The 18,038-nt window shown below is 44.5% G+C and overlaps 1 pseudogene; it reads right to left on the bottom strand.

Annotated features, from left to right (window-relative positions):
- Positions 1–14,305: 14,305 nt before the first annotated feature.
- LOC144341485 (uncharacterized) lies at positions 14,306–15,375 on the bottom strand (annotated as a pseudogene).
- Positions 15,376–18,038: the final 2,663 nt, after the last annotated feature.

The raw sequence follows: 18,038 nt of genomic DNA, 5'->3' as shown, positions 1-18,038 counted from the left end.
ATATAAAGAAGAATATCCCAGGGTGGATGTACACCCCCTGCCATGTTGGGAGTAATATCCTCTCCCTTCCAAGACATTAATAACAATGTCACAGGGCCGGTGAACACAGCCTGTGACACTGGAATTATTATCATCCTCTCCCCCTCTGGATATTAGGAATCATAACACAGAAGAGCTCTACCCTCCCTGTGATATTGGGATTAATATCATATGCACCTTCCGTGAATTTTAGAAACTATATCACTGGGTAGCTACCTATTAATTGCTATATTGGGAGACATGTCATACTCTACTACACTGGATATTAGGATCTGTGTCACAGGATGAGTGTACACTTTTTGTGATATGAAAACTAAAACCATCCTCTCCCTCCCTGGATATTAGGAACGACATCACAGGTAGCTGTACACACACTGCAGAATTAGGAATAATAATATGATTAATTATTACACATCAATGACTGATTTTAACAATTATCGATGACACTAATATTTAATAGGATACCATTATTAATTATGGATAATTATTTTAAATATATTTTTATGCATGCTTAAAATTAATTATTAATATTCATGTCATTTAGCAATGCTAGTCATAATATTAATCATTATTTTATTACCAACATCACTTAGTATTGACTTAAGTAACATTAATTGCTGATATGATTATTTAATTACTAATAGTGATATTGCTATTATTAATACTAATCGTTAACATTTTTAACCAGTATTAATTTTTATTATCTTTATTGTGACTATTATTATCGATGATTACTATTAATTTATATTATATTTAATAATAATAATAAACAACAGACTTGTTCCTGATATTAAGCTGGGGGAGGACGATGTCAGGTGGTGAAGCTTCGTGCAGGTTCCCCATGACAGGGGGAATAGCGACGGAATCCAAATGCTGGTCCTTACTTGGGAAGCCTAGAAGGCCACTGGGAGGATGGGAAGATTGGCACATGAGGGAAGGTGCAGAGGTGGAAAGGGCACAAGAGTTCCGTTTATTTACCACAAAACAGAGAACAGGACTGGGCCAGAGACTGGATTCTTCCTGTCTCCTGGGGAAAACTGGGTGCATGGCCTGAACTTTTTCTCTTCTGTAGGCAACAAGACCCGCAGAGGAAGGCTCTCTTCCAGGCCTTTTCTGGGAAACCTCAGAAAAAAAATGGAGTTTTAGAGAGATAACAGATAAACCTCCGGAGATAACAGTGACAACTACTGTGCTGTGACTTCACACATAACTCCTAATGTCTTGAACATACTTATTTTTCGGAGAAGCCGTTGTCAAATCGAAAAGAATCCATGGAATCTTGGATTTATCTGAGTCTAACCACTAGAGAAATGCAAATAAAAACTACAATGAGATACTTCTCACATCCGTCAGAATGGTGATTATTAGAACAACTCTTTCTTCCCATTTTCTTTACTCATCCGTGACTGAACCATGAGGCACCATAGATGTACACCTCATCAGGAGGGTGTAGGGGACAGTGGCAAGGGGAGCAGCAGCACAAGAAACAGACAAGGCCACTACTTCTGCCTACATAATAACTATTGTCTTGGAGTGTACAATAATTAATAATGTTCACATGGCTGCCCTGAGCATACAGAGATGGTGACCAGAGTAGATGCAGGGACTACAGAGATACAGCCTGATCCTTGCTAATTAGGACTTAAGTGTCGGCTTATGTGCTGCCCTTTTGTGCATTAATAAGCCAGGGCCTCAAAACTGCCTGCTAAGCACAGGCCAAATGTCATGCGGGGGTGCAAGTAAATATTCATGTGTAGGAGATGAGAGCAGTTTAGTGTGGGAGAAGATGACAACACCTGAAGACCACAAAACGTTGTGTAGACCAAAGGGAAGGCCCATCATCAGCTCACGGTTCTGACTCAGGCGGCTGCTAATGTGTTACGGAACCGTCAGCCGACAGCAGGTAGGTCAAGTTGAGCAGGTGTCCTTCATGAGGGTTGGTCCATTCCACTTGTGTTGCCAATTGTTTCAATAGCGTCTCATGCAGCCCACTGGTAAGGAAGGAATGAGCACCCTACGTTTACTGGCACCGTGAAACACATAACATCTATTACTAAACAGATAAGCCAGACATCAGTTATTAATTACATATAGGAGGATGGTGTAAGCTCCCACAGGCCCAAACAGGGATTAATTTAGGAGCAGAGAGTGGTATAGCATTAAAAAGGTGAGGATGTTCCTTTTTTTTTTTTTTTTTTTTTTTTTTTTGAGACAGAATCTCGCTCTGTCACCCTTCCTGGAGTGCAGTGGTGTGATTTTGGCTCACTGCAGGCTCCATCTCCCGGGTTCACACCATTCTCCTGCCTCAGCCTCTCTAGAAGCTGGGACTACTGGCACCCACCACCACGCGTGGCTAATTTTTTGTATTTTTAGTAGAGATGGGGTTTCACGGTGTTAGCCAGGATGGTCTCGATCTCCCGACCTCATGATTCACCGGCCTCGGCCACCCTAAGTGCTGGGATTACAGGCGTGATCCACTGCACCCGGCCCAGGATGTTCCTTTATTCCTACAGGAGTATGTGATTGGTTTGTCTATTGGCTGGTAGGGAACTGAATCATGTGACACTGAGTGGTAAGACTGTAATACTCTAAAATACAATATATAAGCTGTCATATCATAATGGTGCAATACTATCTACTACAATAAGAAAGGCATCGATGAAAAGCCCAACGCTATCATACGTGACTGAGAGATTGAATGCTTCCTCCCTCAGATTAGTTACAACATATTGTCCTATCACAGTCCTCTCTCTTTCATTCAAAGTGAATGATCCAAATAATAGACAGAAATAATAAAGAATAAAGGCAACAAATGCAAAGAACTCACGAGATGATACTCTATGGTAAAATTTATGTACTTAGGAATTAATACCAACTCATTATTAGCAAAAAATAAACATCTTTATATCAAGAGTAGTTTTTCCTTTAATAAAGAAAGGTGGAATGTGTATAATGAACAAGGGATAATCAAAATTTGCCAAATGAGGCTGGTAAGACAATCCCAACAATTCACAATCATTATTCACTGGTCAGTTAATCACAGGACAATACATACAAATGAAACTTACTGACCGCGTGCAGTGGCTCATGTCTGTAATCCCAGCACGTTGGGAGGCTGAGGTGGGCAAATCATGAGGCCAGGAGTTCAAGACCAGCCTAGCCAACATGGCGAAACCTGTCTCTACTAAAAATACAAAGAATTAGCTGGACGTAGTGGTGGGCACCTGTAGTCCCAGCTACACGGGAGGCTCAGGCAGGAGAATCACTTAAACCCAGGAGGCGGAGGTTGCAGTGAGCCGAGATTGCACCACTGCACTCCAGCCTGGGCAACAGAGTGAGATTCCATCTCAAAAAAAAAATAATAATAATGAAATAAAAAAAATTAAACTTACCTACATTTTAGAAAAACATTAAAATTCAACCATGAATCCAGCACATTATCAAATGAATAGACAAAAATTCTACCAACATAGTATCATTATCTATGAAACTCAAGTACTACTGCTTAAAGAGCATTTACAGAACTCTCACCTCAAGGTTTCCCTGCAAAACAAGGTGAAATGCATACTCAAGACTCTTTAAGAATGAGCCACTGATAAAAACAATATACTTGTAACTTGTGTAACATTTCATACATTTTTTTCAAGCACTGCACCATAATTAATTGGCATCAGGCTTTTCAAATTAGAAAAGCTTCACTTACAGAACTTCTTTCCTGTGGGAATTTTAACATGACTTTTCAAATAAATGTTAAAACTGAAAATATTTTTGCAGTTTCTAAACTATTAGAGTTTTAATCCTGTGTACGTTCTTGTATTTACAAGGTCCAGGGAGCTACAGTGTGCATTTTCATATGTCCTTGAGTGGGTATGAGAGCAATGAAACATTCCCACATTCTGGACATTCATAGGGTTTTTCTCAGGAATGAGCTGATGTCTTCAAATGGAACTAACACAACTGAAGGCCTTACTACAAATTTAGATTCAAAAGGCTTTTCTCCACTCTGAGTCCTCCCAAATCTTCAAAAACAGGAAAATCTGAAGGCTTGACCACATTTCCTAACATTCTTATGGTTTCTATGCAGTGTGAGCCTTTTCATGTTTATGAGGGAATGGGAAAGAGTAAATGTTTTACCACATTTCTTACATTCAAGGGGCTTTATTTATTTGTTTGTTTATTTTCTTTAATTTTGAGAGGGAGTCTCACTCTGTCACCAGGCTGGAGTGTAGTGGCACAATCTCGGCTCACTGCAACTTCCACGTCCTGGGTTCAAGCGATTCTCCTGCCTCAGTCTCCTGAGTAGCTAGGATTACAACCATATGCTACCACACCCAGCTAATTTTTGTATTTTTAGTAGAGACGAAGTTTCACCATGTTGGCCAGGATGGTCTCGATCTCCTGACTTTGTGATCCGCATGCACAGGGCTTTCCCCCAATCCCCCGTGGCTTTTTATGTCCTTGAAAAAGAACTAAGACAACTGAAATGTGCCACCATGCCCAGTTAATTATTTTCTTTCTTTTTTTTTTTTTTTTTGAGATGGAGTCTCGCTCTGTCGCCCAGGCTGGCATGCAGTGGGGCTATCTCAGCTCACTGCAAGCTCCGCCTCCCAGGTTCACACCCTTCTCCTGCCTCAGCCTCCCGAGTAGCTGGCGTAAGCCAACGTGCCCGGCATTATTTTATTTTTCTAGAGACAGGGTTTCACCATGTTGCCCAGGTTGTTTCACATTGTTTTAATCCGGGCTAGTTATGAACTCCTGGGCTCAAGCAATACACACACTTTTGCCTCCCAAAGTGCTGGGATTATAGGCTGAGTCACTACACCCAGCCTCTATATCATGACTTCTTTCATGGTGAGTAAGGTGACTGGAACGAGTGTAGCCTTTACCGCATCTCTTACATTCATAGGGTTTTTCTCCAGTATGAATTCTTTCGTGGAGGTGAAGGGAACTGAGACGACTGAAGGCTTGGTCACATTGTTTACATTCATAGGGTTTCTCTCCAGTATGGTTACAAAGGGAACTCAAAGGACTAAAGACTTTGCCACAATGTTTACATTCATAGGGTTTCTCTCCAGTATGAATGCTTCCATGACAACGAAGGGAAGTGGAACAGCCAAAGGCTTTATCACATTTGGTACCTTTATAGGGTCTTTCTCCAGTGTGAGTCCTTTCACGCGTCTTAAAATAACAAGAAAATCTGAATGTTTTCCCACATTCCTTACATTCCTAGGATTTCTCTCCAGTGTGAGTTCGTTCATGTATTACACAACAACTGGAAACAGTGAACGCTTCACCACATTCTTTACATTTACAGGGTTTGTCTCCTGTGTGAGTTCTCTGATGTCTTTCAAATGAATTGAGAAAATAAAACGCTTTCTCACATATCGTACATTTATAACTGGATTTCCACTGTGCATTATCATGTGTCTTCTAACACCTGGAACAGAAACGAAGAATTTCCCACATTGTTCACATTTATATTGCTTCTCTCCATATGGTTTGTATCCTGAGTGAGCTAGGATGTGCCTATTAAGGAGGGAATGATATATAAAGACTTTTCCACAAACACTGCATTCACGTTGTTTTAATCCAGTAGAAACGTTCTCATTCAGATCAAGATTTGGAATTTGGCTGACAACTTGTCCATACTGTCTACCTTTTTTGCTTTCACACAGTCTCTGTAACACATGATTTCTGTAAAAAAAAAAATGACAAGCACATTATTATTGGTTGGTTTAATAACTTTCTACTTATTAATAGGTCTTGGACTTACACTGCTACCAATACCAAGGAAAATGAATTATTATTATTTTTTTTGGCCATGATTGAATTATTTGAAAGTAAATGGGTTACCACTGAAAACACAGCTACCACCTACGTGACTATGACGAAATTAGTAACATTCATATACACAATTTTGTAGTGCTATTTTCAAGTAAACTGTTTTCCAAACACTGACTGCTACACTGAAGTACGTTACATTTGGGTGAAATTTTTCTAAAACAAAATAAATTTCAAGTGACTCTTATTTGTTTTGATTACTTGTTTTTAAGTTCATATGACTTGCTAAGATTCCTTCAAAGGACTTTATTTCCTCTTCTCAGTGCAAGTTATCTTATATCTTTCCCAGGTTTTTCAAAGTGATCTTCAATATTCTGGTCTTTCCATTAGTTTCCTAAAATGCAGACCCACAAAATTATCACGAATTATTAAAAACTATAGAAACGTTACTAGATTTATGTTCATTGTACACAGTGCCCATGCCTGATTTCTTCACCAAATCATTCCCTTGCCACATTCCAAATCACAAATAGCACTGATGATAGGGAAATACTTCTGTAATTAAGTGAAATGTGTTGTCATTCTTACCTACAGAAGCCAGGTTCCTGCAGGTTTCCTGCATCACTTCTCTCTAGAGATTCTTCTGAGAAGAATTTAAGAAAGCCCATTCCTCCTGGGTAAAGTTTACAGCCACATCCTCAAAAGCCATGGAGTCCTAGAACATTCCACACATGTGGATAGAAGGACGGGTGAGACTGACAGCACTGGGAATTTATACTCAATCCATAAGCTCTTTACATGATTCTAAAATTTTCAAGCATTTCTTCTATGACGTGATTGTCACAACTCTTACTCTGTTCACACATACTCCCTCCCACACAGCAGTATTAATGCTGGAATTGAACTATTCAAAAAGGTAACAGCAAAGTAGAAACACCCATCTCATTAGAGAATCCAGGGAGTAAGATGTGCTGCTAGGAGTTACCTTTTAACTTCACTTTGTACATTTCTAGTATCTGTCATAATAAAGTCCTACCTGATGTGCATAAGGGAGTTAATATTATCAGTCCTGAGACTACTGATTCTTAAAAACACCTGCTGGCAAAGTTCCATCTTTGTATTAGTAACTTACATTTTGAAAGGGATTCCACCAACCCAAGTAATAAGAATGACCCACTGCATCTAAATGGCTTATGCAATATATTTGCCAAAACTTTTTCTGCTGAAGGTCTATTATTTTGTGTCACTGCAGTGGTGCTTAGGGAACCAGACACCAAAACACAGTCTGAACACTAAGTGTTCAATGAGTTTCCCTGGTAGACAATATTTTACATGTGCTGTCACTTGTTAACTGGGGAGTTGAGCCCATTCCATGTGATTACACCAAGACAGAGTATGCTTATTAAATTTAATTGAGTAATAAATAAAACCAATAATTGGTATTTAACAACATTAATACAACAATTTTTAAAATTTCTATTGCACAATGTCAAGGCAGAAAGGAATAAGAGGAAATATGACACATGGTTTTTAAAATGACATTAATGTCACCACTTCCAGATGCTATTCCTATGAAATCACATAAATTCCCAAATCAGGTTGTTTTAGGCAAGAAAAACTACTTTTTCATACGTAGTAAAAATGACAAATATCTAATGCTTTTTTGTCACTTAAAAAAAGAGTGATAGCTTGTCTGACATACTTCTAAGATTTTCAAATGAAAATACTCAGGACAGCACAGTATTAGCAGAGAGATGAGCAAGCAGACCAAGGGGAAGAAAAGTCTTAATGACCCAGCATTAATATGGAAAGTTGATGAATGATAGACTAGGCACTGTAGAATAGAAAAAGAAATCACATGCACTTTAAAATATGAGGCAAACCAGGCTGGCATCTACTTGGGAAAATGCATTGCATTCTTCTCTATTCCATGAACCATAATCAACTTATTATATATTCAAATATGAAAGACAAAACCAGAACACTTTCAGAAGTCACAGGAAGATTTTTTTTTTTTACGAAGGATTAGGCAGAATTTCTTTTGTGTAAGAAAACAGTGATAAAGGAACAGACAAACTCAAACATGTTAAAATTTAGGGACTAAAAAGAAAATAGAGTGGGCCAGGCGTGGTGGCTCAGGCCTGTAATCCCAGCACCTTGGGAGGCTGAGACGGGTGATCACCTGAGGTCCGGAGGTTGAGACCAGCCTGGCCAACATGGCAAAACCCCGCCTTTTTGCTGGTGTTTGTTTTTTGAGATGAAGTCTTCCATTGTCGTTTGGACTGGGGTGCAGTGGCAAGATCTTGGCTCACTGCAAACTTCACCTCCCTGGTTCAAGCAATTCTCTTGCCTCAGCCTCCCGAGTAGCTGGGATTACAGGTGCCTGCCACCAGGCTCAGCTAATTTTTTTGTATTTGTGGTAGAGACAGTTTTTCACCGTGTTGGCCAGGCAGCTCTGGAACTCCTGACCTTGTGATCCACCCACCTTGGCCTCCCAAAGTGCTGGGATTACAGGAATGAGCCACCGTGCCAGGCCTAAAACCCCGTGTTTACTAAAAATACAAAAATTAGCTGGGTGTGGTGGTGGGCCTATAATCCCAGTAACTCTGAGGCTGACACAGGAGAATCACTTGAACCCGGGAGGCAGAGGTTGCAGTAAGCAGAGATGGCGCCACTGCACTCCAGCCGGGCTACAGAGCAAGACAGTGTCTCCGAAAAAACAAACAAACAAACGAAAACCCCAGATATCCAGATAAAGGATGCAGATGTGTCCACTTTCATAAATTCTTCACCATGCTACAAGAGGGGAACTGACATTTTGGTGAATCTTTGTAAATCATCAATTTATCTATCACACTTTTATTTCACCAGTAGCACTGACAAAGCTAAGTCCTACAATTCCGTTTGAAATTACCCTTAAAAAGAACAGACCTTTAAAACCTACTACACTCACTCTGAGGAAGAAATAAATATGAATTTTTAGCAAATAAAATGCATCATTTTAGCTTGCCTCTTTGGAAATAGTATTTTTATCTTTCAAGCTGTACTGACAAAATGTATCTTACAGTCAATGAAAAACTGAAACTCAAATAAGCGGACAAGCCTTTTCAAGATAACAAACTCAGGGAGAGGCAGTGCTGACCCCAACACAGACCTTTCTAAGTGTCACGGCATTCCATTCTATCCCTCGGGACACCCATCCTGTTCAGTAAAGCACTCAGTCACCACCTAGGAGGCACTGGCACTGCTCTTTGTCCTCCTGTGTGCCTTAAAAGCATCTTCATATTCAGGTTCTTGCACATCCTCTCTGGGGTGGGTTTTCCTTGTTCTTTGGGACAGTTTTTCTCTCTTCACAAGTCTGAGACAATCTAGAGAGCTGAAATCATTTCTGCCTTTTCCTCTCAATATCAGTATTCCATTGGCAGACCGTCAATGTGTCTCCGAGGAATAAAAGCTCCGGCTGGAGGAACAGCTTTAATGACCTAGCTTTAATGACATTACGTTGTATTGTCCATTCATTTTAATGTCCTAAAATTTTAATAACCCTAAGGGGTCACCATTTTAGATGAAACTATACCAGGAGATTCCTCTAAGGCCAAGAGCATCCAGCTGCTCTCCTGAGAGACACTACCCCCTACCTCAGGCTGTCCTTGGGGATGAGATGATCCCGGGGCTGATACTCACTAGACCCTCCAATAGACATGGCCACAATGCGTATCCTGGGTCATCCCCAGACAGTTCTAAAATGCCAGGACTAGGAAAAGACAGGAGGGTGGCTGAGGACACAACACCCTGTAGAGTTTTCACGGGGGGACCTCAACCTAAAGACATTTTGGTAATATGTACACTTAGGAAAGATGAAAAGAAGAGAGGCACAAAGATTTTTTTTACAGTAGAGTGTTAGATGATTTATTCTCTGCTTTCCTCTCATGTAAAATGTTTGGAAACAGAAAAATAGTTTGGCCACGGTGGCTCACGCCTGTATTCCCAGAGCTTTAGGTGGCTGAGGTGGGCGATCAGTTAAGATCAGGAGTTCGAAACCAACCTAACCAACATGGCAAAACCGTGTCTCTACTAAAAATACAAAAATTAGCTGGACGTGGTGGTGGGCGCTTATAAGCCCAGCTACTTGGGAGGCTGAAGCAGGAGAATCGCTTGAACTTGGGAGTCAGAGGTTGTAGTGAACTGAGACTGTGCCATTGCACTCCAGCCTGGCGACAGGGCGAGACTCCGTCTCAACAACAACAACAACAACAACAAAATTATAAATATATATAAAATATACATTTAAAATTATTACATGTAGATAGTATTTGAAGTCATGGGACTGACTGTAGATAGAAACAAGAGAAGGCAAGGAAAGTTTTCATATTTATATTTGTATATATTATATAAAATTAATATACATAATTATAATATATAAATATATCATATAGGCTGTGCACAGTGGCTTACACCTGTAATCCCAGCAATTTGGGAGGCTGAGGTGGCAGATCACCTGAGGTCAGGAGTTCGAGACTAGACTGACCAACTTGGAGAAATCCCATCTCTACTATAGATACAAAAATTAGCCAGGCGTGGTGGTGCGTGCCTGTAATCCCAGCTACTCAGGAGATTGAAGCAGGAAAATCACTTGAACCCAAGAGGTGGAGGTTGCGGTGAGCCCAGATTGTGTCATTGCACTCCAGCCTGGGTGACAAGGGTTAAACTCCATCTCAAAATAAATAAATAAATAAAACAAGAAATAGATATTTATGTCAAAATATATAATTATAATACATAAATGTGTATATATATACATTTATTATAAATTTATTAATATATGAAATATATTTATTTCTGAGACAGGGTCTGGCTCTGTCACCCAGGCTGGAGTGCAGTGACACTATCATAGCTCATTGGAGCCTTGAACAGATGGCTCAAGCGATCCTCCCACCTCAGCCTCCTGAGTGGCTAGGATTGCATGCACACACCACCATGCCTAGCTAATTTTAAAATTTTTTGTAGAGACAGGGTCTTCCTTTTTTGCCTAAGCTGGTCTTGAACTCCTGGGCTCAAGTGATCTCCCTGCTTCAGGCTTCCCATGTGTTAGACGTGGGCCACTGCATCTGGTCTAATGCATTTTTTAATTTGCAAGTTTATATTATTTAATATTTTGAAGTACCGAATGTGTTGAACAACCAACTTGCAGAATTCCCGAACAATGGACGGTCAGCTGTCATGTCCTGGTTCAAATTGTCCCAGCACACCAAGGCTAGAAACCTTTCGGCCAACTTCCACTTATGTCTCCCGGGGCAGGACAATGTCACTTGGCCAATCCCCACTAAGAGGGACTCTGGAAAGGCAAGAAACTATTCTGTTCTCTCTAATGGAATGTGACCAGAGAGAAGGCAGTTGGGAGGGCCAGCAGGGCCCTCCAACCAGCAGCGTCCACCATCGACTAACTGCCCTAGAGCTACACCGTGCTGGGCATTTGGGGCACTGTTATCAGCAAGAGTTTCCATTTTTCTTCTCATGGGACCTTCATGCTAGTGGCAAGAGACAATTCTTTTTTTTTTTTGAGACAGTTTTGTTCTTGTCACTCAGGCTGTAGTGCAATGGTGTAATCTCGGCTCACTGCAACCTCTGCCTCCTGGATTCAAGCAATTCTCCTGCCTCAGCCTTCTGAGTAGCTGGGATTACAGGATTGCACCACCACATCTAGCTAATTTTTGTATTTTTAGTAGAGATGGGGATTCACCATGTTGGCCAGGCTGGTCTGGAAATCCTGAGCCACTGCACCCAGTCAAAAGGGAGATTTTAAATCAATAAGTATAATTGTGATGAATGCCAGAAAGAAGAATGTGTGTGATGGGGAGGGGACCTAAGTTATTGTCTCATATTTTACCACTTTCATAGGCAATAACTAAACACTTAGAAGCTTAAAACAACACACACCTTTAAGCCAATTTTGGCAAGCTAGGAGTTGAGCTCATTTTAGCGGGTCCTGTGCTTGGGATCTCACGCTAAGCAGCTGGGCTGCATCCTCATCTGAGGCTCCACCAGGGCAGAATCCATTTCCAGGTCCGCCGAGGTTACTGGCATAATTCATTTCCTCGGACCCGCTTGGCAAGGACCCAGTTTTTTGCTTCCTTGCCTACAGGGCCCCTCCGAAGGTCCTTTCTCAGCACAGCATCTCCCTCCTGTAGCGCCTGCAGGCGGAACCTTTCTCTCTAGTGTGCGAAGGTGATGCACTGTGACAATGACATCCCATTGCTTTTGCCAGGCTCTATGGGTTAGAAGCCAGTCACCGGTTTTGCTCGTACCCAAGGTCAGGAAGACTATGCAACGGCATAGGTCATTGGGGGGGTCAGTCACTTTAGGGTGTGGCTGCCACCACTGAACTTGGTGAGACTTTAAGGGTTGGTAGGAGCTGGCCAGGTACAGGGGTGAGGGTGTGTCAGGCAGGGGTGAGGGCATGGAGGGGGATGCAGAGGCCTGCACCCTGGAATGTCCTTTCACTCCCTGAGGTTTTGTTCTCCTGATCCCTGAGTACATCCCAGAACACGGTGGGGCCCTAGCAGGGGAGAGGTAGGGAAGCATGTGTTGTTCATCCAGGGACCTTGTTAGGCAAATCAGATTAGGGGCCAGGCTTTCAGTGGTGGGTGTGAGCGTGGGAGTGATGAGTGTGCAGGTGTGTGTGCGAAGAGCGATGGGGATGGGGTCAGCCCCAGCCACCATGAAGACCTTAACTGTGCATCCACCCATCCCAGCAGCCTTCCTGAGTGAGTGCCTTCAGGGCGCAGGTCCTGTTTTACACATGGAAGTGAATCAGAGTGGGACACTGCCTTGCCTTAGAGAGGTCACACTTCTTCTCCTTCTTCTTCTCCTCCTTCTTCTTTTTTAAAATTTGTGACAGAGTCCCGCTCTGTTGCCCAGGCTGGAGTGCTGTGGTGTGACCTTGGCTCACTGCAACCTCTGCCTCCCAGGTTCAAGCAATTTTCCTGCCTCAGCCTCCTGGGTAGGGTAGCTGGGATGATAGGCATACATTACCATGCCTGGCTAATTGTTGTATTTTAGTTTCACCATATTGGCCCGGCTGGTCCCAGTCTCCTGGCCTCAAGCGATCTGCCCACATCAGCCTCCCAAAGTGCTGTGACTACAGGCATAAGCCACCACACCGGGCGAGAGGTCACACTTCATGCCAAGTGGGTGGCAGCCACTCAGACAGCACCCCAGCTGGCACTGGGAGTGAGGCGTGCTCAGTGTCCTAGGAAGGCAGAGGGCTGCATGAGAGGTTCCAGGAGGAAGGACTGGAGGAGGATTTGAGATTTTCACCTGAGCAGCTGGGTGGATGGAGGGGCTGTTCACTGAGAATCACAAGAATGTGGATGAGCAGGTTAGGGCACTAATAAAGCACTCTGTTTGGCCCGCGGAAAATTTGAGATGTTTCCCTGTGTCCAGCTGGGCCTTTGGGAAAGGTCAGGGCTGGGCATCTGACTGGGATGGATGTCTCTGGCAGGCAGCAGAGCATGTGGATGGTTTGTGAAGCCTGGAAAGGCATGAGATTTCTTGTGGCAGTGCCCACTGCAAATGGAAGGGCATTTGGCCTGAGTCCAGACATATACAAGTTGGGCAGAGAAGGGGGTGGGTCCCCAGGACCCACCGAGGAGCAGCTATGGAAGTACAGGGAAACCAAGGGTGTGGGGTCACATGGAGCAGGAAACTCAAATAAGATGAGGAAAGACGTTTTAAAGACGATCAGGGCTGGGACAGTGGTTCATGCCTGCAATCCCAATACTTTGGGAGGCTGAGACGAGAGGATAGCTTGAGGCCAGGAGTTTGAGACCAGCCTGGGCAACATAGGGAGACCTCATTTCTATAAATAAATAAATAAATAAATACCATTGGTACTTGGCATTTCAGGCGGGGAACAGCAAACACATGAAAGTTCTGAGGTAGGAAAGGGAAGTGATTAGCGCTTGCTCCTGGTTCCTTTATCAGACCTTAAAGAGATGCAGAGACATTTCAGGTACTCCTTGGCCGAGCTCCTTCAGGGAAGGCCTAAGTTCGTTTTTACTTCCCCTCTATTAATTTTTTTTTTTTTTTTTTTTTTGGAGACAGAGTCTCATTCTGTCGCCCAGGCTGGAGCGCATGCAGTGGCACCATCTCAGCTCACTGCAACCTCCTCCTCCCGGGCTCAAACGATTCTCCTGCCTCAGTCTTCCCAGTAACTGGGACCATAGGGACGCGTCACCACGATCGGCTAAGTTTTTTTATTTTTAGCAGAGATGGGGTTTCATCTTGTTGGCCAGGCTGGTTTCGAACTCCTGGCCTCAAGTGATCCACCTGCCTCCGTCCCACAAACTGCTGGGATTACAGGAGCGAGCCACCGCGCCTGGCCCTACTTCACTCCTAACGCCCACCATACGTGCTTCCAAATGTTTGCTGAATGACAAGGTGAACGAGTGAATGGGACTACGTGACTTCGGGCAGCAGGCAATCCTATTCCTTGAACCTCAGTTTCCTTTTTTGTAAAGCAAGCCTGTCTCTCGCTCTCTGCCCTAAAAGCCTGAGTTCTGGGCTTGAGATGAGCGCGTCCTGTAGGGCAGACTGCAGGTGGACGTTGAGCTGGGTCTTCTAGGAGGCCAGGATCCGGCCAGCTCTTGGGTCCGGTCCTCCCGCGGGACACCGCACGCCCAGTCCCAGCGCCGCCCCGCCCAACCTGCCTTTGTTCCCCCAGGCCCCGCCCTCTCCGCGCAGCTCGCTCCCCATTGCCCGGCGGGCGGGCCCTGGGCGCCCGGCTCCGCTGGGGGCGGGGCTGCGGGCGGCGGGCTGGGCCGTGTGCACCTGCGCGGTGTGTTTCCCGGCCGCAACCCCGCGCCAGCTGCAGCTCCTTGATCCGAGCCGGATCCTGAGCGGGGAACACGGGCTGAAGCGGCGGCGGCGGCCCCGCCCCGGGGCTCCATTGTTGAGGCTGCCGCGGCTCTGTCGGCTGCTCAGCTGCGCTCCAGTCGGCCCAGGCGCCGCGGCGAGGAGCGAGCGCTGCGGGGCGGCAGCCTGAGGTGAGAGGGCGCGACGGGCGACGGGGTCTCCGGACCGGGCGTGGGTCTCTGCCCCGCGCCTGGCGGCTCCGAGCTGGGCTCCGCAGGGTCTGAGGTTGGGATCCGGGGTCCTTGCTCCAGGGCTTTGTCTCGGCCTTGGGCGGCACCGGGGGCTTAGCGCCTGCTGCGGTACCTCGTGGGCCCGCGGGGTGTCCTGGTCGCCCTGCGGGTGAGGGCCGGTCCCTACTGCTCCCCGGCTCCCCGCGTCTGCCGCGGAGGGGACTGCATGGACCCAGGCGCTGGCTTCTGCCCGGTTCCCCGCAGCGTGGCTGGTCCCCGCGTGCAGCAGAGGGGGCCCTGCGAGGGCCCACTCGTGGGGCGGGGTCCGGGCCACCGCGAGAGGGAGACTCCGCCGCCCTCCTCGCCCTCCCTCGCAGCGAGACTGCTTCCCTAGACTCACCGAGGGGACTGCGCGGACCTTCGGACGAGGGAGTCCGTGACTCTGCGTGGGGGCTCTTTCCCGGCCCCGCATGAGGGCTTCCTGAGTGTTTTGTCACCTATATAGGTGGCTGCGTGGACCCGCGCGCGTGGGTAAATGCGAGGTCCTTTTTCAATACCGTGAATCCAAGTATTCGTGCTATTTTAAATCTGCAATTCTTTGACTCTCCAGAGGGTTTTTAGATTAATTTTTTTTCTATTACTTCCTAGCGTTTGTTGCATAGTTCAGAGTACTTGATTAAAACTTAACAGGTCTGCCTGGTACGGTGGCTCACGCCTGTAATCCGAGGACTTTGGGAGGTCTAGGCAGGCGGATCACTTGAGGTCAGGAGTTGGAGACCAACCTGGCCAACATGGTGAAACCCTGTCTCTACTAAAAATACAAAAATTAGTTGGGTGTGGTGGTGGGCGCCTGTAATCGCAGCTCCTCAGGAGGCTGAGGCAGGAGAATAGCTTGAACCCAGGAGGCGGAGGTGGCAGTGAGTGAAATGGCTGCACTGCACTCCAGCCTGGGCCATAGAGTGAGACTTCCTCTCAAAACAAAAACAAAAACAATGTACTGGGTCTACCTCTGGCTCTGGAATTTTCCTGGAAGGCCTTCTCTTCTGGGCTTCATTTTTCTCACTTTTGAGGATCGTAAACTACATAATTTCCAAGAATTTTTGCCCTACACCTTTAATTCTTTCAAGCAAATATAGCAGAGAAAAATTCTCTTCCCCGCAATGGTGTAAGGAAGTCTCTCACAGAAGGGGACACATGGGTATGGAGAAGACAGAGGGTATATATATATATGTTTTTTTTGTTGTTGTTGTTTTTTTTTTTTTTTTTGGTGACGGAGTTTTGCTCTGTTGCCCATGCTGGAGTGCAGTGGCAGGATCTTGGCCCACTGCAAGCTCCGCCTCCTGGCTTCACTCCATTCTCCTACCTCAGCCTCCCAAGCAGCTGGGACTATAGGCGCCTGCCACCATGCCCGGCTAATTTTTTGTATTTTTAGTAGAAACAGGATTTCACTGTGCTAGGCAGGATGGTCTCCATCTCCTGACTTCGTGATCTGCCCGCCTCGGCCTTCCAGAGTGCTGGGGATTACAGGTGTGAGCCACTGCGCCTGGCCGACAGAGGATGTATTTTTGAGCTCTACATTTCAGAGTTCTTTTCTCTAGCCCTGGCCTGGGTCCCAAACAGGGAACTTAATTCACTCTATCCCGAAGTATACTCTTGCTTTGATGCCATTGGTATGTTGTCCTAGAGATTTGCTGTGGCTGCTAGGAGTGTTTCAGAGTTAAGAACTGATGCAACCTCTCTTTTGTCAGTTTATGAGTCTATAAACCATCTTGTTTCCTTTAGCGTTATCTCCCTGGAACTGGAAGGTCAGAGATGAAGTTTTCTTAGATTATAAGTCTCAGTCTTTGCTATCTACCTTCGTCTGTCTCCCATGTCACCTGCTGTTTTTTTTCCCCCTGTTTTTCGTTTTAATGTTTTTATTGGATAGGTGTCTATTATTGCAGGCTACCTGAAAACATTTTTGGATATTGACAGGATATAAGTATGAATAATATGTAAAAGATAACTTATTCTAGTTCTTTTGAGCAGAGGATTTGGTTTTGATATGTGGCCCTATTAAAGCTTTTGTTAAGCCCAAGTACTTGCTGAACTTCAGTTCCCTTACCTGTAAAATGGAGTTAGTTGTTAATAATACCTGTTCTGCCTAACTCAGGAGATTGTTTTGAGGATCAAATGAAATAATGAATGTAATGGAATTTTGTAAATTTTAAATGAAATATTGTATTACCTAAGATTTTTTTTTTTTTTTTAACGCCATATTAAGAATGGAATGAATCTGGGTTTTCCTTTGAAATCCGAAATATTTAATGTATAGAGAAGTTTTAATGTGTCTGTTGGGGAGCTGCATTAGGATTGTTTTCTATCTTTAATTGGCCAGTATTTTTTTATATTTTAGCATTTTTGGGGAACATCAAAATTTGTGTTTCAGTTATCATTAATATTTTACAAAGTTATTGAATGTGCATGATTTAATCTTTAACAATCTCTTCAATTATTTACATTCCCATGTAAAAAATTCAGTAATGAACGTCCATGTAAATAACATTCCCATGCTTTAATGAAGCATAATTTCTTGACATTGCAGTTTCTAAGTGCCCTGTGTTGAGGTTGGGAAAGCTAAAGGGCAGTCAGAGGTCCAGGTCAGCAAAGCGTCACCTTTGACATTTGAAATCCAGCAGCAGATATCACAGTGAACCCCATTCCAGCATCCAGGAAGTTTCTCTGCCCTGCCTCTCCTCCGGCCACCTCAGAATCTGTGTCTGCGGTGTTGGTCCTGCTTTCCTGTCTCTCCTCTGCCTTTTCTTTCTCTTCACCAACTTCTACCGAGTGCCTCTGATGTCTCAGACAGTGGCAGTGGGATTACAAAGGCTAATAAACCCAGCCCTGGTCCTCAAAGAATTTATGTTTTCTGTGCAGATATTAAGTGACACTGTCATATATAGTGTTGACAAACATTGATACAGATTTCCTGTGAAGTGCAGAAGCACCATCCTAGAAGCAGAGATGCAGAGGCAGCACTGGTGACTCACACGTGGAGAGCTGGAGTTCTTGGTCTAGTGGGATAAACTGACCTGGACATCATTTCAGTGCAGCGGAGAGTGAGTGCTGGGATGGGCTCCCTTGGGGCATCTGGGG

The sequence above is a fragment of the Macaca mulatta genome, chromosome 6, assembly GCF_049350105.2.
Source record: "Macaca mulatta isolate MMU2019108-1 chromosome 6, T2T-MMU8v2.0, whole genome shotgun sequence".
NCBI classification, from domain to species: Eukaryota; Metazoa; Chordata; class Mammalia; order Primates; family Cercopithecidae; genus Macaca; species Macaca mulatta.
This window is presented reverse-complemented; position numbering and strand designations above follow the sequence as displayed.